This window comes from Thermobia domestica, chromosome 13, assembly GCF_964235325.1.
Source record: "Thermobia domestica chromosome 13, izTheDome1.hap1.1, whole genome shotgun sequence".
Taxonomy (NCBI): Eukaryota; Metazoa; Arthropoda; class Insecta; order Zygentoma; family Lepismatidae; genus Thermobia; species Thermobia domestica.
In genome coordinates, this window is record NC_137466.1 from 191,284,167 (window position 1) to 191,309,028 (window position 24,862).

The 24,862-nt window shown below is 35.6% G+C and overlaps 1 protein-coding gene across 1 annotated transcript in view; it reads right to left on the reverse strand.

Annotated features, from left to right (window-relative positions):
- The window catches only part of LOC145668882 (uncharacterized), a 182,153-nt gene extending 168,682 nt beyond the window's left edge, over window positions 1-13,471 (reverse strand). The window contains exon 1 of the mRNA XM_081737142.1: window positions 13,247-13,471. The gene's annotated coding sequence lies outside the window, so the exon portion shown is untranslated. The remainder of the gene's footprint in view (window positions 1-13,246) is intronic.
- Window positions 13,472-24,862: the final 11,391 nt, after the last annotated feature.

Below are 24,862 nucleotides of genomic sequence, written 5' to 3' on the forward strand. Positions count from 1 at the left end.
GGAACAAAACAAGCCCTATATCATGGAGTACAAGGGAATAAGTACTACAACTACTTATCTGCACAAAAATAAATAAATCACTTTTTTAAGTATTATTTTCATATTATTTTAATTTAATAAGTGTAAAAAATGTAAAAAAAAAAAAACTCCTCGGGTCGGGTTTGAACTCGCGCCAAAAGAGACTTATTACTAGCATATGGCGCTAGCCCACTCGTCCACGAAGGCCGACAGCAGCAAGCATTTGCTTTTTGCTATTTTAAAGCAACGTGGCAAGAAGTGGATAACGCCAACCAATCAGAACTGTGTTTCTCGTTTCTACTTCCGGGAGCATTACTCTCCCGAGCTAGTCCTGAATATACACCTGAAAACTTAAAATTCACTTTTTCTTGTGTCTGTTCTGCTATTAGTGATAAGATAATGCATACACACCTGCTAAGAAGAGTGGCAATAAAGATTGTCACAAGATTCAATATCAATTTGCAATCCATAAAAAGATCCTCTTCTTGCTTTTTCCTTCAATATTAAATAATTAAACATCTGCATCTTTCCACCTTTAACGATAAAACACTAGCTTATAATGAAGACAAGACTAGTTTTCATATCAAAACGATAAATAACTAATTGTAGCAGATGTTTCGAGGATGTATTTATTATTTAAATCACGTACTTGACAACTCAAGAAATTCATTTTGGGATTTGTTTATTCATGTGCTTTAACAGTCACAGTGATATATATGGCTCTTTTTTGTGTTTGAAATACTCCATGGGAATGTGCTGAATTTCCCCAATATTGTACTCCGTACTATTGAAAACTAACAAAGTGGACTTATTAGTTCTCTTGACTTTAGACTATTGTTTAGGGTATTAAGACATAGCACGCAGAATTAGAGAGTTTTCTACAGGCAATAATTGCAGCATGTGTGTGCAGTGCGGTAAATGGTGTCTGTCTCCGAATGACAAACGGTAGTAGTACAGCAATTTTGGTGCGGGCAGGCGTCTGACGTTCGGTACGATCGTATTTGTTGGACCAGTGAAACATTCGTTCCATGCACAAAATGCGAACAATTAATCCAATAAACGTAGTCAACATTTTAAATCAAGCAGTGGTGGAAAAGTATAGTGTCGTGAGTGAGAATGGGGTAAAAGATAAGACATTTGCAGGTATATTGCTTGCAATGATAACAAGCAAATATGATGGTAACATTTCTCTAACAGTGAGTGACACATTAGATGTAGGCACTGACACAGAGAGTGAGCGTGAAGATTCGACAAACGAAATAGATTTGGAACAGATAACTAGTCCATCAATTAGTGAAAGTGAGCCTTCTACGAGCGAGTATGAGATGTCATCTCCAAGCTGGACAAAATCTGTACGTGTAACAGAAGCTGTCGTTAAAAAATACGAACAAATTCAGGAGCATGTTGCGTGGTTGAAAAAGAATGGGAAACGTAATACTGTTGCAGCTGCAGCGAAGAAATTCAAATGCAATACGGCGTTTGTGTATAAGGCTTTGAAATTCCGTAACAAACCTCCTTGCTCTCATGTCATGTCACTACTAAAATACGAAGTACTAAAAACATTCAACATTTATCGCACTAAAGGACTTACGGTACATGATTATCATTTTAAAGCGTGGATGTTGCTGACAGCGAGGAAATTGAACTATCCATTCCGTGCTCCTCGCGGTTTCATTAACAAATTTAAAATAGAGCACAGGATTCGCTCACGAAGGATTACTCAATTTGTAACGAAGAAAGATGTTGAAAACGAAGGTGAATTACTTGATAATGCCCAAAATTTTGTGATTAAAATTAATAAAATAATACATGAGAAACCGTACAACAGTGAATGCATCTTTAATACTGATCAGTCTAGGTTCGAGTACGAAATGATCTCTATTAGAACTCTGTCAGAAATAGGTTAGAAACATACCACAGCAGTCGTTCAGTCTTTGGCCTGAGTGTCCCACGCATATACCATCCAAATTCACATTTCCCCAGTACAGCTAGGCACACACATATACCGTAAATACGTGCGTAATTTTCGCCCTCGCATAATTTTCGCATCCCCATTTTGAAGGGCATTTTCTGTATATTTTAGTTTCCTCGCGTAATTTGCGCACGCGGAAACTTTTCGTGAAACAGCATTTTCCCAGGAATCAATTACGGTAGCTAATGAATAATTGGCAACGCAGTAAAGCCATTGTTGTAAGGTAAGAAACCACACGACTTCTTAATCAATTTTTTAATGTTATTTTTCTACAAATTTAGAATTAGTTGTTTGTTGTCAATTATTGCTACAAAGAAAATGTGTACCGGTATTTTCGTGTTATTTTGGCTGGGGAAAAAAAATAGATGATGTTCACTGATGTGGCTAATTTTTCCCCCGCAAATTTATGCACTCTTGTTTCAAAACAACTTTTTTCGTCTAAAAAAGTGTGAAAATTACGCGAGTAAATACGGTATATATGTTTCCAGGAGCCTAAGGGCGTGTTCGGACCCAAAGTGAAACAACAGTTAGATAGACAGACACCTTTCAACATTGTTATTGATGCGAGCAAATCAGGCAAACTCACTCGCGAACACGTGAAACAGTGGCTAAAAGACGTGTTTATTCCTGATGTGAAAGAGGATTCCCTGCTGTTGCTTGACTCGTGGAGTGGACAGACGAGTGAAGACGTGCGAGAATTGTTACATGAGAAAAACATTCGTGTTGAAGTTATACCCCCAAAGACCACCAAATTCATTCAACCTCTTGATGTATACCTTTTTCGGCAATATAAACTGGTAATTCGGAGACTTGAGGATTATTTTCGACATAAATTCATTGTTTCTGGTACACCGAACAAGTTATATGACAGAATTTTCATAATGAAAATGCATTCTGCTGTGTATCATCAATTTTGTGCTCCAGTCCTAAAGGACATGCTTGCATATGCATGGCAAAAATGTGGGTACGTCACCAGAGCAATAGTTGGTTCATTTACAAATGATCTGGAGACTATGTTGCAAGTAGAAAATAGTGTCTGTGGTTATGAAGATTGTGATGAAAGTTCATTTGTTAAGTGTTTGTACTGCTCCATGATGCTGTGTGCTAATCACTTCGTTATGGATCTCCATCATCACAACGGAAGAGCAAAAGGTCAGTAGGTTAATATCTGCTTATGTGCACCAGTTTATATTATTTTTGTGATAATTTATCTATTAATTTCTAATAACTTCAACACATATTCTTGTAAAATCATATGTGCCGTTGCACCTAACTTATATTACAACATTTAAGTGCTTATAATTTGTTACAGTGCTGCTATTCCATTTTTCACTAGAGGCATTTCAATTTAACTAATGATTTCTCTCATTAGGCTCAAGATCTTATTGATATAGTGACTATTGTAGATCAAGTGACTACTACCCTGCAGGCATTAGTTAAAACCCTGCAACTGCTGGCATGACCGTGTTCCATAACACAAATTTAACTTGCACAGTGCTTATATGTTCTTGTGGGTAAGAGAGCTCTTAACTCTGAACTGAAAACAGATATGTAAACATTGGTTACGGAAATGGATTCAGGAGTAAGTTCCAGTGCTTTTTGATACCCCACATGACCCCATTGCTATTTATCATATTTGACCGGGATTCAATATGGCGCCTTTCAAGATGGCGATCATGCACTGGAAGTACTCCCACATATAGATGCACTATCCCGGTTTACAATGTTGAAGTCAGATCTACCAAAAACTTTTTCATTTTTATGCCAAAAGGGTATTCTTGGACATTGCCTATTGGATTTCAAGATGGCGTCGGTGTAGCAGCTCAACGAAGCATTTGCGCATCGAGTGACTATTACTACGTTACTTAGCATCTCGAACTGAGTCTTGTCACTAGTTTTCATCAAAATTCAACTCTCACGGTTTATGGACCTTCCTCGTTAGGCTTTATCTTCGGAAAAATATTACGACCTATCTTGTAAGAAATCCTACCCTTTTGTGCCATACACGTGATTTTTCCAGTTTGACCCAATGACGTTGCGAGATGTTAATCCATAGTGCATTGTAGTAAAACAAAAATAAATAAATAAATAACGCCTACAATTGAACAAGCAATTGGTAATGTGGGAATAATATTAACAACACTATTAATTATGAGAGCAAAAAGGAAGAAACAATAGACGTTATTGGACAAAACTTTGTCTGTTATGATAGAGCGTTGACTTTGTATTATATAAAAATGTACGCTCCTCGTATGCAATAATAAGTGTGCAAATAATATCTTTGCTCCAGCTCATGATTCACTCTTAAATATAGTGCACAGATCACATCCTATCGTGGACAAATACGGCGGCTGGCGGGGAGAAAACAAATGTGTTTTCACTTTCTCTCACCTGATGTCGCTTAAATCAAAATCTTACGAATTTTTCCGAAATAGAGCGTGCTCTAAACAAGAGAAATTTCACAGGATCGTTCAGAACATAGGAAATGACATGTGATCTGAGATTTTGACTTTAGGAAAACATTGTAAGAGATTTCTTAGGATCTATCCCATAGTGTATGGCAGGCTGAAGGCTGCAAAAGGACAAGAGTGTTGACAAAGTCTTGTCTCAGAAAGAGTATTGTTTGAACTTAGGAGTCTGGCTTGTCTCTTATCTCGTCTTATCTTATGTATAAGCCTACAAGTCAGCCTGCTTTCGTTTATGGTTATTCAGGAATTAGTCGGAACAGATATTAAACGCTAGTACGAAACTTACATTTTTGAATGAAATCGGTCAATATTCAAGTTTCTAATCCCAAGTTTGTGAAGCTTTAACATAACCAACAAATATATATATATATATATATATATATATATATATATATATATATATATATATATATATATATATATATTAGATTTAACCAAAAAACCATATACTTATTTGAGGTTAAAGTGATGCTAAACAACAACCATTCTTCTAAGGTTTATATACTATCTCATACTCTAATACTCTAAGTATGTGAAGTTAACCTCACATATATACAGTATACATATATGTTCAACCAAAATATCTTGTAACCTCTGGGAGTTACAACTGCTTGGCACAGGGGTGTAGCCAAGGGGGGCCCATCGGGGGCAGGCCCCCCAAATGATTTCCTGGCCCCCCAAATGACCAACTTTTAAAACATCATCGTAAGATTACCTCGTTTAATAATTTACTGTAAAATAGTATGGAAAAATATTATTTTACCATACCAATCGAAAAATAGTATGGTATCTCTTCCTTACACCGATCGGAAAATAGTACGGTATACTTTTTCTTTTCACAGCAGATTACACAATTTACTGCGATTTATATTTGACAGTTTGAAAACAAATGTTTTAACAAGGTACTATAAATACTACCATACAACAATGGTACTAAACTGATTTGTAGGCCTGCATTACCTTTTTTGTATGCTGTAACTAAGGTTTTTTTTTTTTTTTTTTAAACATATTTATATCAGATGGAAAATTTGGTGAAAACAACGTTATTCGGGTTTTCAGTTTGGATTCCAATTAATCGGTAATTTTCAATTATTTTTACGTCATCATCCCGCTTAGGAGTACTAATGGGGACTAAAATATGGATTTAAATGACATCGGAAGTGTCATTGTTCATATCAACCACCCCGAAAACTATGGATTCGACATTAATATTGGGTCATTTTCGATTATTTTTACATATCTTCCCCGTCTCTTCAAAGTGCACCTTCAAAGTGAAACGATAAAATCCATCCCAGGCCCGAAACGCATCTATGTTGAATATTTGATCGTGATTGGTCGGGTGGTTCAAGAGTTAACTTACAAATGTAGTCACTTACATTATATACATATATATATATATATATATATATATATATATATATATATATATATATATATATATATATATATATAGAGAGAGAGAGAGAGAGAGAGAGATGCACTAGACACCAGCATGACTGGTGAGGAACTCTGTGTGTATTGCAATACAATAAAACTCCGTTTTGTGGCTATCACAGCATTGCATTTACGACACACGCTTTTCTGGAGTTAGTTGTTAGTGATAGTAACCACCGCTTTAAAATTCCTTCGCGTTCCCACTCGTATTGCTATTTTTGAGAATATTATTTAAAACTTTTGATTCGAATCGTTACGCACTCTTTTCTTCTTAGAGGTTTCGCATGTGAAACAGAAGAAACTCTTTTCCGTGAAATAATATTTTCCGCGACGGAACGATCCACGATTTGCAGACCAAAAGAGATTAAAAACCGAAAGATATTATTATTCGTCAGATATTAATATCGTACTATTTTTTTTCAATTTTTGGATTTGAATATTTCTGAAGAAATCGAATTTATTCGCATTCTCGCACTGTTTTAGGACAAGAAGAATTTGTAAAGTGGTAAACTGAAGTCCAAAGTCCAAAGAAGGTGTTCGAAAAATTGTTCACAAACGTGATGTCCCTGCTCCAGCACGTGTGCAGCCACTTCTAATCTGCGGTCGACGAGGAACAGAACTTTGCGTCGTTGACACTGGCAACCTTCAAATGCACGAAGCATTCTGGATCTCGGAAGAAGAGGTCAATGTTATTTCTTTAGATCCTGTTTTAACTGCATCTTCCGCAGTACTTTCTCCTTGCCAATCACCAGTGACCTAAAATGATGGGTGCGATTCCCTTAGGGAAACTACAGTAGTTTTGAAGAATTAGGATTAGTTAATTAAACAATCTTATGGGGTTAAAATATTATTACGGGTCTACCATTTTTTAATACAGTACTTTGATTTGTTGGCAAAAAACGCTACAAATATATTCACAATAATATAAGCATTTTGTAATAAAAAGTTCTACCATTAAAAATAGTTTTTTATTGTAATAACCCCCAAAATAATCAAAATTGGTGAAAAAAATTCAAAAAGTGTTACATAACAAAGCTGAAGAGGTTCGACCTTGCGTTACGAAGTGTGACAAGGAGGAGAAGGGGGTAAAAATTGGTCAAAAATAGCGTTACGAAATATATGGAGTGCCCCTAAAACAGTAAATGAGATATAGTTTTTAATAAAATTAGTTGTTTTAGTGACGAAAATAAATAAATATTTTTGTCAGGAAATTTTAAAGAAATTAAGTGAAATTTCAAAGAAAATCAGTCTTATGAAGATACAAGGGCTTAAACTAAAATAGTTATGCAGAAAGGTATAACGTTTGGCGGGGACAGTAGTTATTGGTTAAACATAATAAAAACACCTGGAATATAATTTATGGCGAAAAACGAATAATAATAATAATAATAATAATAATAATAATAATAATAATAATAATAATAATAATAATAATAATAATAATAATAATAATAATAATAATAATCTAAAAACCAGCATTTTAGTTTTCCGGAAGGAAACTAAAATTTTCCATTTATTCCAGGCCTCAAGAGCACTAACTGCAACACAATTTCTTTGGCTTTGTACATTGTAGCTGCCCCCCCCTAAAAACGACGGGCCCCTCCTACATAAAACTGCTGGCTACACCCCTGGCTTGACATCAATTTAAACAACAATATTCTACGCTTTATACACCCCGTCATATCTCAAGTACACGTATGTGAAGTTTTAATCTCACTATTTTTTCTAAAGCTTATTCAGTGATGTTATTCAGTCGGTTTGCTAGAACTGGTTGTTAAAATATTTTCAGTTCGCAGAACCGTTTGTTATACCCAGACATAACCGTAAATTTTACCCAGTTATACCCAGTAATAGTAAATTTTAGTTTAACTACCTTTGTTTTTAGAAATTCTTACAGGTACAAGGTTAAACAAAAAAGAATATAAGCGGTTTATTCCTTAATCTCAAATGCTCAGATATCAAGAAGGAGAACTGGAATCACGTAAGTGTAGTGGTGAAGGTTATTTGAAACGCATATATACAGTATATATACCATTGTCAACAATTGTCGATCCATTGATGGATTAAAGTCTTTCCAATACTTTTTAACAATCATCTATCTTGGATAATTCGTTTCCAAAATATTCGCAGTGCTACCTAATTTCATCACACCATCTTGTACTAGGAAGCTGTGTAAGTTCTTACTTGTTACTTGGGTTATCTAGTAAAATATTTATTTTTGTCTACCTTGTATGGCTTGTATCATGGAAGAATTATATCTATCTACCTACCTATCCATCCATTATCTTCATTCAAAAATATTCTATATTATCTATATTCAAAAGTAACTTCTCTCAAAAACTGTGTTACTTTTTAATTTATTATTTTTACCTCAGCACATATTTCCATGTATAGGATATAGATAGCCACCGTTTAAGGCACCGTTACCCATGAAGATGTTAACGGTTTGACTCCATACTAACGAACTCAGTCGATATAATCACTCTAGCTGTCCATTACAAGAAACAAAATTCAAAAGTTCGCTTTCGTTCAAGAGTTACCGTGTGGAGCAACGGACATACTAACAATACACTCTTTCAAGGCCCACTATCATGATCCTCATAATACAAGTAGCTCCACAATGTTGTTTCAAGATTCTTCGTCAATTCTTTAAAAAAATAATCTGAGCGTACAATCTAGAACCAAACCCGCAATCAAGCGTGCTAACCGATCGATTACAAAGGAAAACAATTATAAGCGTACTGGCTTGTTAAATTGTTGTGCTTAAAAAAAAATGTGTTCACTGTTGCTAACAAGTGCCTTCAGAAAGTAGCTAAATGACTCATACAATCCAGCTAAAATGGCTAAACTTACCTCAATTTATAGCTAAATTTATGGTTAACAGAATTCAACAGTAAAGTAAGCAAAACATTTCCTAACTTTAGTGTTCTAACTTCAAACATACTGTATTATTCTTCCTGATACACTCAAATCAAACACTTTTATGATTTACACTTAAAATATTTTTCGTACATCATGGCCCCAATGAATTTCATTATGAACTAAAATTCATTGGATTATTGTCTTACTTTCCAGTTCTTACCGCGATTTTGGTTATATTTTGATCTTTTTTGGACTTGAGAGACACTAAAACACACAGCCTAGGACGAAAATACACTTACAGCAAACCTTACACAAATTAATTCCGTGCTGAACTTAATTTTAGAAACCGGGAGTTTCCGAAACCCCAATTTGTGGTAAGGTCGTGAGACGCGTAGGTGAGAGTAATACAAGTAAGGTACATTTGTATGGCAGTATAAATCCTGTTGCAGATAGAAGGAAGTATTCCAATTTATACTTCGCTAAAGTAAATTTTGATTGGAAAAAGAAAGTTCGAAGAACAAATGGCTACAAATTGGCAATTATGAACGCAGAACTAATAGCAAAATCACATTTTTACTAGCTAATGGGTGAATTGGAAACTGCTTGTTCTCTGATGGCGTTTTGATTAGAATCGAGGTGAAATTATTAAAGTGGAATTACAGATTAAACCAACTTCTCTTATCAGCAGTAAAACTGTCAAAAACGCATTAGGGCCCTGAGCGGACGATCAATGAGATAAATTTGCCCGTTACAAAGGCTTATCCACTTGGCATTGTTATGAGGAGGCATAAGAACCTTCTCTTCTTTTGAATAATATCACCCGTAAAATTTGATCTTCAAGTTTTTTTTTTAAAGTTGGTTGTATTTATGTAGAATCTATTCAACTGAAACAATCGAAAACAGCAGAGAAAGATATAACTTCACCTGTGGCGGCTCTTGAAGGAAGTCCTATCGGTAAAAATTACAATTTTTTTCGCTATAAGCTTAGGAAAATTATAATTTTATTGTTACAAGCTAAGGAAAATTATAATTTTATTTGCTATAAACTAAGAAAAATTACAATTTTATCGCTACAAGGTGAGAAAAATTACAATGTATCGCTACAAGGTGAGGAAAATTACAATTTTATCGCTACAAGGTGAGGAAAATTACAATTTTATCGCTACAAGGTGAGGAAAATTACAATTTTATCGCTACAAGATGAGGGAAAATTACAATTTTATCGCTACAAGGTGAGGAAAATTACAATTTTATCGCTACAAGGTGAGGAAAATTACAATTTTATCGCTACAAAATTTAAAATATTAGGTAAGCTTTCTTCGCTTAGTATGTAGCGATAAAATTGCAATTTTCACCAATGTGATTTCCTACACGAGCTGCCGCTGAATTTTGCCAGGAATATCAAAATAATATTTAAAAATAAAAGATCTCGTCATATTTATCTATTTCTGGTAATTTGTTTTCCTTTTGTAGGAGTACTCGAGATTTAATCAAGAACCAGAATACGAATGATGTAACAGGATTTCCGGTGGTCCCTTTATTCATGATCATATTTCTGAATGAAGAAGTTTAAGCGTTTTTTTTCTACTGATACATAAAGTAGTTTACTATTAAATGCAATGTCTTTCACCGTATATAAATGCAAACCACTCATGCTCTTGAATCACATTACTCGGAGTTCGATACTCAGTGGGAGACAATACTCTAAATTGATTAACCATTAAATCGAATTAAAAGGCAGTGAATTCCGACAAAAGAAAGTGAAATAATCCCATATACTGACTAAGAAGCATCCAGTGAAACATACTCAGTGGTTCCCAGCCGTTTTAGACTCCGACACACTTTACTGAACGTCAATCACGTTGCGATACACTTTTTTGATTTCTCATTATTGATACCGGTAACATACATTATAATAGTGTAAGCTTTTAAGTTTAGCGGTTAAGTAGAATTGAGTATTGTTGCTACAGCTGGTGGCATTGACTGATACAATCTCTCTCAAAATTGATTTTACGTAACTAATTATGTTAAATACTTCGTGATTTTCAAGTCCTAAAGTTTCGCTTCACATCCTATAGGTCTACACGACACATTAGTGTGTCGCGACATACAGGTTGGGAACCACTTATCAATCTGATCGGTAGGAGGCCGCGGTGACTCAATGGTTGAGCGTTTGCCTCTGGTGTACTGGGTCTTTGGTTCGATCACAGCTCACACCAAGTGAACTTTGTGGTGGACAAACACCGTGTGTGTGGGTTTTCCCGTTTTCTCCCTTTTTCTTGATTCCAACATTTCATTCATTTCTCATCATTACCGTTTTCTTTAGCCTAGCCGACATAAACGTGGGAAGTAAAACTTAACGATTTCATTTAATTTCTATCTAATCGGTAGTTGAGAGTTAAATATTGGAAGATTTCTTTACAAATATAATTTTTGTGGAGATTATTGGTTTCTCTTTAATGAATCCTATACAGTAAGTTGTTGCTAATGTTTAAAGCTCATGAACAGTTTTATGCAGAAACTGAACAGCTACAACAAAGTTGAATTTGAGAAGTTTGCGATCAAAGTTCATAAGTAACTAAAATTTCTTTATGAATATACCTACGAACATTTTGACACTTTTCAACAACTATCAAAGTTTTAATTAGCTTTATCAATTGTAAAAGAGTAAATATGTTTTTTCGATGAGTAAATACTTCTAAATATGAAAATCAGAAATCATGAAATGAAATGAAATCTTTAAGTTTTACGTCCAACGTTTATGCCGGTAAGGCTAAAGGAGACGGTGATGATGAGAAATGGATGAAATGGTGGAATGAAGAAAGTGGTAGGAAACGGGAGAACCCTGAGAAAACCCACGAGCACGGTGTTTGTTCACCACAAAGTCCACACGGCGCGAGCTAGGATCGAACCAGGGACCCCAAGCACCGGAAGTGATCGCTCTACCACTGAGCCACCGCGCCCCAAAGTCAGAAGTCAGTACAATATGCAGGTAGGGCATAATTGTGGATTTTTTCTTGTTTTTAAAATAAAATTTCTAGTTTAAAGTTACATAGGTATGTCCTTTATGGTAAGTAAATGGTAATGAAATAATTGGTGGAATGAAAATATGGGAGGGAAAATGAAAACTTCGAGAAACCCACGTACACAATCTGGTTCACCATAAACTCACATGGTCTGAGATCGAACCAGGGACCGATTCGCACGAGAGGCGAGTAGCCTACTCTATCACTGAGTCACCTTCGAAATATTTCGTATTATTTGTATTATTATTATAGTGTACAGATGAAATTAAATTTGCTAAATATAAAAAAACAAAAAATATTTTCGCAGAAATACTAACGATTTTAAACATTCAAGTCAATCCGTTATAGCGATAAAATTGAACACATTTTAAAGTAGATAATCTATGGAGAATAAGGAGGATAATATTAAGCAGCTGTTCTTATATTTCTTTCATGAATGTAACTGAAGACTAGTAAACTTCCCTAAAAGAAATCCTTCATTTTCCGTCCTCTGATTTTGTCCTTTATGCTAAGGCAAACGATGATAAATTTTAAGTAGTAATGCAAGAAATCATGAAATGAGAGTATAGGAGGAAAGTGGAAAATCTCAAGAAAACTCTTGGATGTGATGTTGTCCACCACAGATTTATATGAGTTGATACACTCGTACCAGAACACTGTACCACTGAGCCACCGTGCTTGATCGAATTACTAACATGAAAAGATTGATTAGAGATCATTATTGTAATGAAATTAAATTTGTAGTCTTACGTCCCACGGATATGCACTGTAGGTTAAAATAATGAAAATGAAAGATTTAGTGTAATGAGAATGTGGAAGGAAACGGAAGAGCTCTGATGACAGGATGTTATTCACTGCAAACTCATATGGCCTGGGATTGGTTCAGGGATCCCTCGCTGAAGAAGTGAACCACTCTATCACTGAACTACAATGTTCCCCTAATTATTATTGTTTATTAATGGATACCCGTTTGTTAAACTTCCCGATGTGGACCGTATTACAGATTTCATAGCTTACTCAACATAGTTGTAAAACTCATATACACAAATAATATAATCCGGTTGTAGGTGAAAAGTGATAGTTCTTGCTTCGTGATAGGGAGTGCCCGAGTTCGAGTTCCATGGCCGGTTCTTCTAATGTGTTTTTTCCCAGATTTTCCCTCAAAAACTTCTTTGTCAATTGCATGGTGTTCATTTTGAAATATATCCCGAGACCTTTCTCAAAATTTCAGTGTGAAATATAGTGTTATTCGTACTTTGAATCGAAAGTTTTGCTAACAAATAAATTGATAAATGCTATTCAGTTATTATCAGGATTATACAAAGAATTCAAAAAGAGGCTTTGACACATTTTTTAAAAGATGTCAAAATAACATGAAAGTTGATAGATATTTTCTCTGCTTGTCTTATTTCTAAACGAACTTCTTTTTTTTAAAAAAAGATAGTTTATTCAAGGTAAACACTTACCGCCAAATCTTCAGTACATAGTTGACATTTCTTCTCCTACATTTCACTTCTCACAAGAAACGTTTATCTAAATGTTTTATCTTTTCCCATAGTGTAAACACACAATTTTTTTTAATATCAATGACTTATACTTGAAAATTTGACAAGTTTTCAGTAAACTTCAATTCGTGGGATCTAATTTTGTTTATATAATGAATAACCTGTATCACAACCGTATCAGTCGCGTGTTGAACGCTGAACTGAACTGGCTCAACCTGTTCGCGGGTTTCCGCCGTGAGAAATAAGAAAGGAAAAAAATCCGCGAAAAAAGTGGTTAACTGTGTAGCGGTAGTAGTTGCAGCACAATCTAGCAGATGGCGATACTGTATCGCTCATGCGTCCAAGAGAAATCGCTAGCGAAACATCCAATCTGGAAGATTTTGGGAAGAGAATTGGAATCGGAAATTCTTTTCTGTTGCTTTTAATATCGCAAATGTCAAGACCATCGGCGTCCAATAGTTGTTTGTTTTAGACATATGCACGCACACCGCACACGTAGAGAACAAAAAAAAAAAAAAAAAAAAGTCAGTTGAATATATATTGGGGTTTACTTGAATTTTGGGGGGATTTTTCATTCTTAGGGAACATTTCCTAGAGAGAGAGTGAGATGAATGACGTCGATGCCGAGGAAATATTTTCTATAGAAGATGTGATAATTCCAAGAACGGGTGATTGGTTTTCAAGTAATTTGCCTGCTTTGCGACGCATTGACGTAATCTGCACTGCAGAAGTCCTTTTGTCTAATTAGTAAAAAGGACAACTTGGATATACATAAGGAAAGTTGTTTTAGGATCAGGTTCCTTGTTCATGGGATTAAAACTTGTTTTACGTTGACTGATGACATGGAATACTAAATTGAACAGTTCTGTTGAAATTACAATAATACCACTTTACAAAAGAGCAGTTCCCAATCTTTTCTACTATCCCTTGCAGCACAGTTGATAGGCTAATGATTGGTATTGGTAATTGCAGAAATGAAGTTGTAAAAATGTGTTGGCCGAACGTAGTTTAATGTGCTTTTATTAGCTAGCCAACAGTTTACCGTCATTTATCCAACAGTTTGCTGTCAATTATCCAACAGTTTGCCGTCATTTATCCAACAATTCGTCATTTATCCAACAGTTTCCCGTTATTTATCCAACAGTTTGCCGCCATTTATCCAACAGTGTCGATCTGACATTACGAATCACAATTTTACTTCTTCCGTAGAAGGTTCGTCTACAGACAAATTCTGATGAGCAAAGGGGTCAATTACAAAGTAGAGCTAACACTGACAGATAGCTAGACTGCCATTTTCCAGTGTTGGGTCTACTGTCCATGTCGTTAGGGATTCCCGTTAAACAGTTTTATTTATCAACTAGCTGAAATGCTCATTCTTCACTCGAGAATGAGAATATTTATGCAATAATATATCACACTTGAAGGTAAATAAATAAATTACAGAGAGTAACGCCTTAGGTGTTACCCCTGTCAATATCAATGTAATAAATAAATAAATAAAAAAGAACAACCCCTTCGACGTTGTTCCTTTCAGTTCGCGGACCAGCTCCTATGTTCCTTCTTGCTTAAACTTGGGATTAAATGTCATAGGGACTGTCACCAATCAGCTTAGCGATCCCGAACATCTATAGATTCGACATTAATATTGGTCATTTTGGACATGTAGATTTCAGACTCTACATGACGACGGGGAGCTAAATTTAGACTTTAACGGTGTCGGGGATGTCACTATTCATCTCAGCGACCCCGAAAACTGTCAATTCGACACATCGGTCATTTCGGACATGTTATTTACCCCCAACCCCCATGATGAAGGCTAAAGTTGAACTTGAACGGGATCAAAAGTGTTACTATTCAACTCTTGATACGGAAACATGACTTTATTCTTTTAATACTGAAACATTGAAGTGATTTGTATGTATCCCTAGTGTAAATGTTGAAACCAGTATTCTAAACAAAAACTTTTTAAATAAAGCATATAATTAAATCTAAATCTGCACAACAAAAATTGTCTGTGTTAACACAATGACTGCCACTCGAGTTGTATTACATTTGTTATTCATGTCTTGTGCTTATTTAACTCCATTGCACTTTAGAGTAAATTATTAAAATGGTAGTCGCCATATTAACTATCTGACATGATAAAAAAAAAGATATGTTAGTAACGCACCATTAGTGTTGTTCTATAGCCAAACAACTACTTCTATAAAACATTTTCTTTCTTATTCAATGAAAATTACTCTTATGAAGGATAATGAAATGTGACATTTATAAATGGTTGCGAGGAACGAAAAATAGTGTGTGACGTGGAGAAGCATAGTTAATATAGGAATAACAAGTGACAGCACTTCTACTCGTGTAAATGTTACAAAATTTATATGGTCACAAAGCTAATCTCGTAAAAGTTACAAGAAACATAATTCTTTATTTGTAACTTAGTATAAATGACAAAGATAACACGTAAAGCTTTGATTATAGCAGCAAATAAAAATTCAATACAAATTTTCATAGTCAGTTAGTAGATTTGTGATATCCGAGGAATGTATTTGCAGGCTTTAAAATAAAGTATAGTTATACATATCTGTACATATCTGATACAGAAATCTGATCTGATTTTGAGATGACTGTGATATGTGATCTGATCTGATAAGTCATTGCTCTTAGCAAATGATAGGCTTAGCTGATCACTGATGAATAGGAATAATAGAGTTATTAATATGGCTTATGTTCATCATACTAGCTGGAGTGTTATACTAACAACACATGGTGCGTATGAAGATTTATCCACCGTAGTGCTGTTCCTATTTTCACGTTCCACACCGACCTGCGAAATATTTTTTTTTTTCGGCGAAAGCTTGAAGATGTGATTTAACCTAATTTAGATGTGCTGATTTCAAATATCGAAACCGGTTTTGCCTGTCACGTACAATTTTTTTGTTATTAGCAATCGAAATTTTTTATATTATTGTAATTTCGATAAAAAAAAACACCATAATAGAGAATATGTGTAATTTGAATGGGACATGCTCAAATTGCAACGAATATACAAAACACTTCTTTATGTAACAAGTTCATTTGTAAAAGGGATAAATCTCACCACAAGAACATTATATTTTTGTCTATAACATACAGTTTGTTACTATATGAAATCAATTTTTTCATACTGTGTAGGAAATGTAATTTTAAGCTCATGTGGCAACCTAATTTATGGAAGTTGTACAGTATGGTTTCGACAATCTGTTAGTAGTTGGCATCTTTAACATTAAAGAGGAATTTGCTGGAAACATCCTTGAATGATTCCCATGCTTGAAGCTGTGTTTCGTACATCGTCGTAGTGAATTGTAGGATCCTTCATAAGCTTCGGAATTTGGGGGCAGTCAAAAACTCCTTCCTTAATTTTGGCATCCGACAGTCCTGGAAATTTCTGATAGAGATATCGAAAGCAGGAACTACTTCTATCCAAACTCTTAACGTACTGCTTCATAATTCCTAATTTTATGTGTAAAGGGGTACAATAACACATTTTGAGAATCAATTAATGGAAACTTACAATGTTTTTTTTGCCCCTGGCATGAACTGTTTCCTCTTGGGTCACTCAGAAACTAATCAGTGTCTATCCTTGTCCCGAGAGTCCCACTCCCACAGAAAACACAAGAACTTTGTATAACCTGCTTGTTGTCCCAATATGATGCCGCACACTTTTAAATCACAGCACAGTAACCATCTGCGTTCATTGTATTTCAGTTTCTGCAAAGCCATACATAAATTGTGATAGTTTTCAGGAAGAGATGTTGAGTGGGCGACTGGCACTGGAGCAAGTTTATTCTCATTGTGCAGAAGAACACCTTTGAGACTTCTTTTACTCGAATCAATAAATAGACGCTAGTCCTTTGCTTGGTAAACTATTTCAAGACAACGAATCAAACCAGGGATATTACAGCAAAACACAAGTTATTTTTCTTGAACAAAAAACTGCCTGAATTCTTCCTCCCGATTTCTGCTAACAATATGAATTTAGTAAAAGATTTCTCTCTTTTAATCTTGATCCTAAAAGTTCACTTTTTTCTGTAGTGAAGCCTAGGTCACGCACCAAATCATTTAAGTCACACTGATTATAAAGGCGTGGAGATTTATCTTCAACATCTGGGTATAAAGATATTATCATCACAATCTCCTGCACTTGAAGATGACGAAGACACACTTTCTTAGTAACTGTATTGATGATTTTGGGACAGGAATATCGGGTCTATGTGGTACGGGGATTATGGCTGATAAAAGACTCGGATACACCATGTGCTTTTTGTTTTTCGTATTGAAACCAGACACTTTACATACATAAAAATAACAGTCGTCAACATGATTTCTTTGTTCCCGTCAAACCATTGGGATTCCGAATGGCATTGATGGCAACAATCCCTTGTACCGTTGCCCCAGGTTTTCTACACACGTTTTACATACAATATGAGGTGCGAAATTCTTGTCCTGATCATCTAATTTCATGTTAAAAATATGCCAAGTACAAACTTTTTATAAATGGCGTAATATTTCTCTTCTGGCCTTTAATTGTATAATGGCTACATATATAACAGAAAAAGTTTGGATTGCTTACACATTTTCGGCTCCGAATATCACTGCCACTTGCCATTTTTAACACAAACTCATCACGGATCGACTTCAAGTGCACGTTGTAACTTGTAGACAAAAGCGTGATACATGTTCCGAGAATTACATCTCAGACAAAAGAACTTGGCGTATTGATCATGTCTGGCACTGCGCATGCACGAACTACAGCTGTTATATTTGTTGTTCAGGTGTTACTTGATAATTGCTCAATCGCCTCCAAAACAGAGGACATACAATATTTTATCTCAGTCATGTCCATACCTGCATTCCATACACCCAATCTAAACCTTATTTACAAAAACGAAGCTCCGATGAGAAGGACTTGTGACAAATCTGTATGTGGTACGAAACAACTGGTATTATTTTTTACATAAGGACACTAAATCTAACGTATATCACATAAAATTACTTTTGCCGGAAAATCTTCGCAGGCCGGTGATCCACCTATTTCGTAACACCGCGCTAGTCTTATTTCGCCACCGTTCAACATCGTCTCTGTGTCAAATCGGTAACAGCAGGTCTGTGTTAACCACAACACTGGTACTGTGATGTCGAGATATCACGCTTAAGTGGTAATCATAGTGGGACCGCTGGCCTGTTTCAACGTCATCATTTTTAGCTGTGTACATTCGAGTAGAAATATCATACATATAACTCACTTTAATACTGTAAATTGATTCTACTACTAGAAAATTACTAGAAAATATTATGATATTTCAGGGTATATGATAATCCAGATTCAACGTACTGTAGAAATCGACCTAAAGAAGTATGAGAACCAATTAAATGGACAATTTTCGACATACGTATGTACGTCAAAAGACGGTCAAAATTTCAAACTTAGATGAAGAATTCTCTGATGACTTAGGAGTAATTTCGTTTCAAGGAAACCTGATGTGGAAGGATCGTGTATATAATTTCAAACTAACAAGAGTAGCATACATGTGTGGCAGATCTTTTATCACTTTTTCTTTATCTTTTATCTTGTAAGTGATTTTCTTCAGAGGTTATTCTATTTCCTCCTTAATAGAGCTTAAATTGATGTTTTGATGTAAGCTTAATGTAAAAAGAGTATTTACATTTCCATGTACCGTATCGTACAATTTTATGTTTCTTCGTATCACAACTTTTAGTTAATGGACTTGATTTCCTTGTATAATGTGGGGTCAACACATTCACTCTGTTTTTTTTTTATTATTTAATTACTAGCCAAGAGGTTAATACATTTTAAATCAAATAGCTTTCGAAATAGCACACATCAACCACACACCCACTCTAAATCCTAAGTTAAAACATAAACTGCTTTAAACAATACATTGTCCCATGTAATTTCTTTCCTTGTTAATTAAAAGAATCGTAAATGGCATCATGAAGCAGTATTAAGATAAGTGGGCTATGAAATAAATCCTTTGTTTCACAGGAATTCTTTTATCAGTGATAAACGCTATAGCACGTGTGTTGACATTTTCATTTGAAACCGCGAAGAGCTATAATTTTTCATTCTGCACAAAAGAATAAAATAACAACTGACTGAACACCGTACTCGTGTGTATGTATCCAGTAAAGGCATGGAAGTGAAGGGAGGGAATATATATTGATTACCAAAGGAGGTAATATTTTACAGGGTAATGGCAGAGGCCACACCACGTAAGACGCGGATTTGGCTCCCGTTCAGATCGTGATAACATGTTTCCCAGTTATTCGCTTTTTCTACGTACGTGACCAGTAAATGAAAGCACTCATCACAAATGCTTGTATTCTCAGTTCTTGTAAAAACACACTACTACTACTATTACTATAATTAAATTTTAACCACACCACCACCATCACAATACTACTACTACTATACTACTACTACTACTACTACTACTACTACTACTACTACTACTACTACTAATACTATTACTACTACTATTACTACTACTACTACTAATACTACTACTACTACTACTATTACTACTACTATTACTACTACTTCTACTACTACTACTACTACTACTACTATTACTACTACTACTACTACTATTACTACTACTATTACTACTACTACTACTACTACTACTACTACTACTACTACTACTACTACTAATAATAATAATAATAATAATAATAATAATAATAATAATAATAATAATAATAATAAAGGAGCACGGGGACCGCGGTGGCTCGGTGGTAGAGCGTTTATCTTTGGTGCGTAGGACCCCTGGTTCGATCCCAGCTCGCGCCAAGTGGGCTTTACAGTGAACAAACACCGTGTGCTTGGGTTTTCTCGGAGTTTTCCCGTTTCCTCCCACTTTCTTCATTCCACAATCTCATCCATCTCTTATCATCACTGTCTCCTTTAACCTAGCCGGCAATAATCGTGGAACGAAAATTCAAACCTTAATATAAAGTAACATGGTGGCCCAGTGCTAGAGCATTCGCTTCTGTGCGAAGAGTTCTTGGTTCAATTCCAGACCATGTTAGTTTGTGGTGAACAACGTCGTGCTCGTCAGTTTTTCGGGGTTCTGCCGTTTTCTCTGACACTCTCATTCTACCAATAATTTTATAATCATTCGCTTTCATAGATAAAATCTTTCTCTCGGACGGATACTTAATGACGTGGATCACAAAACTAGAAATGTTATTTTATTTTATTCATAATATCGATAATAGAAATAGCTTGATTGGTTGGAACAAGATCCACACTCACTGGGGTAGTCCACCGGGTCCGGATCTCCCTTTAAATTTTGTAAATGGAGAAACATTTCTATATTTTCTTAAGAAAATTATGGTTGGTCTAGGAGACAAATGGTTGATGTGCCTTCAAAATTTGATTTAACTCTCTATTTCCTTATTAAAAAAAGTTAGTTTTATTATTTTTGATGAGAATATAGATGGCACAATACTGGATTTACGTATAAGCTAAACAAGCTATAGCTTAGGGTCCTACTTTCTTGGGAGTCCCAAAATATTAAAGTAAAAAAAAAAAAAAGCGACTAGGTGTACATTTCCAAAATAAAGGTACAAACAAATAAAATAAAACCTACATATAGTAAGGTAATTTGTGTTGAATAGACACCTATGATGTAAATAATGGAGCCCCCTTCTGCTAGCGTACTCCCTAAAATATCAATAGTTTGCTCATTTCTGTATATAGGATACGTACGTTCTACATGGACTGGTTGCACAGTTGAATATATAAAGGGCCCCATTACCTTCAATAGGTTAGGGCCTCATCAATCTTAAATCTGGCGCTGAGATGGCAGTATTTTAAAATTACTTATCGTTTTATCACGCGTAGCTAACTAACTAATTAACTCTATGGCCTATAGAACCCGAAGGTTCAATGCTACGTCCACTGACATCTATCCTTAGCCAACTGGATCCAGTTTCCACGTTGTATTCCTATTTCAGCGAGATCTATCTTAATATTGTCCTTCCATCTGCGCCTAGGACTTCCTAATGATTGGACTTTCAGTTAAGACTTTTTAAAGCGTTTTTACTTTCTTCCATTCTGGCTACATGACCTGCCCACCTGACCTCAAGTCATAGACTTGATAATCCTAACAATGTTTGGTAAACAGTATAAATTATGTAATTCCTCGTTATGAAGTTTCCCTCATTCTTCATTCCTGTTTCTCTTGGGTCCGAATATTCGTCTCAGGATCGTGTTCTCAAATACTTTCAATCTATGTTCTCTCAGAGTAAGCGACTACGTTTCGCAACCATTCAGAACAACAGGCATGGTTATCGTTTTATATTTTAAGCTTCAAATTCCACGACAGAATTCGCGTCGACAAGAGATTTTCAACCAAATAGTAACACGAATTCCCTGCTTTTAGTCGGCATTTAATTTCTTCGTGAATATGGGTTCCGTCTGTTAATATTCATCCTATATATTTAAAAGTATCTACTTTATCGAAAGCATTATTTGCTATTTTAATACATCCATAATTTCCCGTATTACCATTCCGACGAACTCCCATGTATTTAGTTTTCTCTGCATTTACTTGTAAACCACAGTTCCTGCAAGCGTTTAATAAGACCTCTGTATTTCTTTCTATTGTTCTATCATCCCCAATTAAATTTACATCATCAGCATACGCCATAACCTAGTGAATATCATTCAATCCTACTATCTTTGATTTTCCTTATAGCATACTCCAGGACAAAGTTGAATAATAATGGTGGCAACGCATCTCCTTGTTTCAGGCCATTCTCGACTTGAAAGCTCATAAAAAATATCCTACCCGGACTTCATTTTCCTTTGGGAGTCATTTAAACATATCTTAATTAATCTAACAAGCTTTTTCGGCATTCCAAATTCTGCAAGAATGTTGTACAATATTTCTCAAATTAATAAATAGTTGATGTACCGGAGTATTGTATTCCCACTTCTTTTCGAGTATTTGTCGAATGGCAAATATTTGATAGTAGATCGATTTCGTCTAAATTCGCACTGATAATCTCCAATAGTTTTATCTGCGTATGGGCTCAATCTTTCTAATAGGATGTTTGAGAGGGTTTTATAGGATGTTGACAGAAAAGAAATGCCTTATTAATTATTACAATCAGTTTTGTCGCCTTTCTTGTGAATTGGAACAATGATTTATTCTTCCCACTCTTGTGGCAATTCCTCCTTGTTCCAGATAATGACAATAAGTTTGTGTATCTTGTTACACAATTTTTCTCATCCGGCTATAATTAACTCAGTCGGAATTTCGTCTACACCCTCGCAGAGATTTGTTTCTGTAATTTCTTTATAGTGATTTCTACTTCTATTTACGTGTAGCATGATACCAATTCAACATGGTGACTACCAGTGGTAGACATCCGTAAAGTTCGGACACCACTAACACAAATTTCTGGGCGCGCGCCTGGTTGGAATATAGCGTCCATTTTCTGCACGGAGGCTATGTAAGACGTAAACCTTCAGGTTAATTTGGAATACGAACCACTGTAATGTGTTCGAATTTTCCAGGGCTCTCCTCCCGGGAATCGAATCCAATACAACCTGCATGGAATCAACAAAGATGTATGTGCTAGCCACTAGACCAGCGGAAAAAGCAATAATAAAGCAATAATAATAGTGCTTTTCCATAACATTTTATATAGAGTTTGAAGGAGCAATGAGGTCCCTGTAGGGCCCTGACGTTTTGTATGAGTAGACCCAGGTTCTTATTTTCTTCGACATAAAGAGTTAGGTGTAAACTTAAACATACGAAAGAAGTCTTACAACCCCCAATGGGCGCAAAGGTTAATCAATTGTTCAGGATTTTCTTTTTTAAAAAAAGAGTAGTAAAATTCTACTTCAGAACCATTTGCTGAATTTACTTAATTTGGATCCGGTAATCTGCCTTTTACTACAAACATTAAACCTATCATTAAAGATCGTAATGTTATTCTACACTCTATAAACATCTGTGTAAATGACATGTGGAAGCTGAGGAAAGTTTTTCGGTTTCCAGGAAGTTAATTTAAAGCGTACTGAAGTAATTCTATATTCCTTACTTCACTATTTTTTTTATTTTGATTCAAGTGTAGTGTCCTGTTAATCAGCTAGGCTATATGAGACGTGGATCTATAGCTTATCATCAGAACCAAATTACCTAAGCTCCCGCCGGGAATCGATCCCGGATCTCCCACGCCGAAGGCGTGTACGCTGTTTATATACCCAGGAGGGAGCTCTCTTTATATTCGAAACATGTTCAGTCATAAAGCACTCTCTTCCGATACGAACGACCCTTGATTTGATCCCAGAGGATGTAAGCTTGTAGCTGACAACTGATGTCGCTAGATTTTCTTGAGTTTTTTGCAGTTTCCTCCTTATTGTTTTCCTTCCCATTAATTCAACCATGTTACGAGTAAACATGTAATTAGATATGCAATAATTGCAAAGTTGGAGCGAAGATATCGACCTTTATTGAATATTTATAGATTTGCTTTTTACTACATTAATTGTTTTCATGATTGAACACGACATGCAAATAGTTGAATTGGGCGTATCAGCGAAAAGCATACAAAACGAACGAGACTTCGCCCTATTTCTAGACTAATGCTGACAATTCTATTTTCCATTGTTTACAATGAAAATTCGGGCGGCAAATCCTTTTCCAATGTTATGTCTATAGGCATTCTATTTTTTTCGGTGATTATTCCTCAATGGTATATCCGATCGGGACATGCGACCCTTTACGACATTCAGCGTGTTCTTTCGAATCATCTTGTCAAATTTGGTTAGGAACGGTTCAGGAATCTCGGAGGAGCAGACCCGCAACTAGAGGGGGGCTAGGGGGGCCTTTCCCCCAAGGCCTCAATACAAATTTCTATTATTAATTCAAAAGACACAATTTAGATATTTGTAAGATATTTTTTGGCGACTTGGACCCCCTAACATATTCATGCCCCCCAAACCTCTGTGGCTGGTTGCGGGCCTGCGGAGGAGTATCCGGACATACAAACGCCTACGTCGAGTAAAGAGGAGCTTGGCTCCAATAAATATTAAAGTTGTTTATTGTAAAACTTTGTCCTATATAGGTATAGGTAGAGCATTAATAACAAGAGTGTCCGGAATCGACTCCCACTACCGGTTTTTATTATAAAACTTTTCCACTATAGAAGTATTTTTACAAAATACTGTACAAATAATCTCTCTAGTATACAGGGTTAGTTATAGGTAGTCTTTGACCATAAGGTCGCAGACAGGATCTATATAGAGCCCTGTAACAGGCTAAGCAGAGGGGAATTAAGGAACCAATGCTCCGTAGCAAGCAAATGCGGGTCAAGTGGCCAACAGAGCCCCGTAGCAGGCTAAGCAGCTGAGGTTAGGATTCCCAGACAAAGCCCCATAGATAGGCCAGGAGATAGGATAGGTGTAGTTCCATAGCAGACTACAGCCCTGGGGTTAGGTTACTCCTAATGTTCCGTGACAAATAGTAGAAGGGTCACCAGAACACTGGTACAGAATTCAGA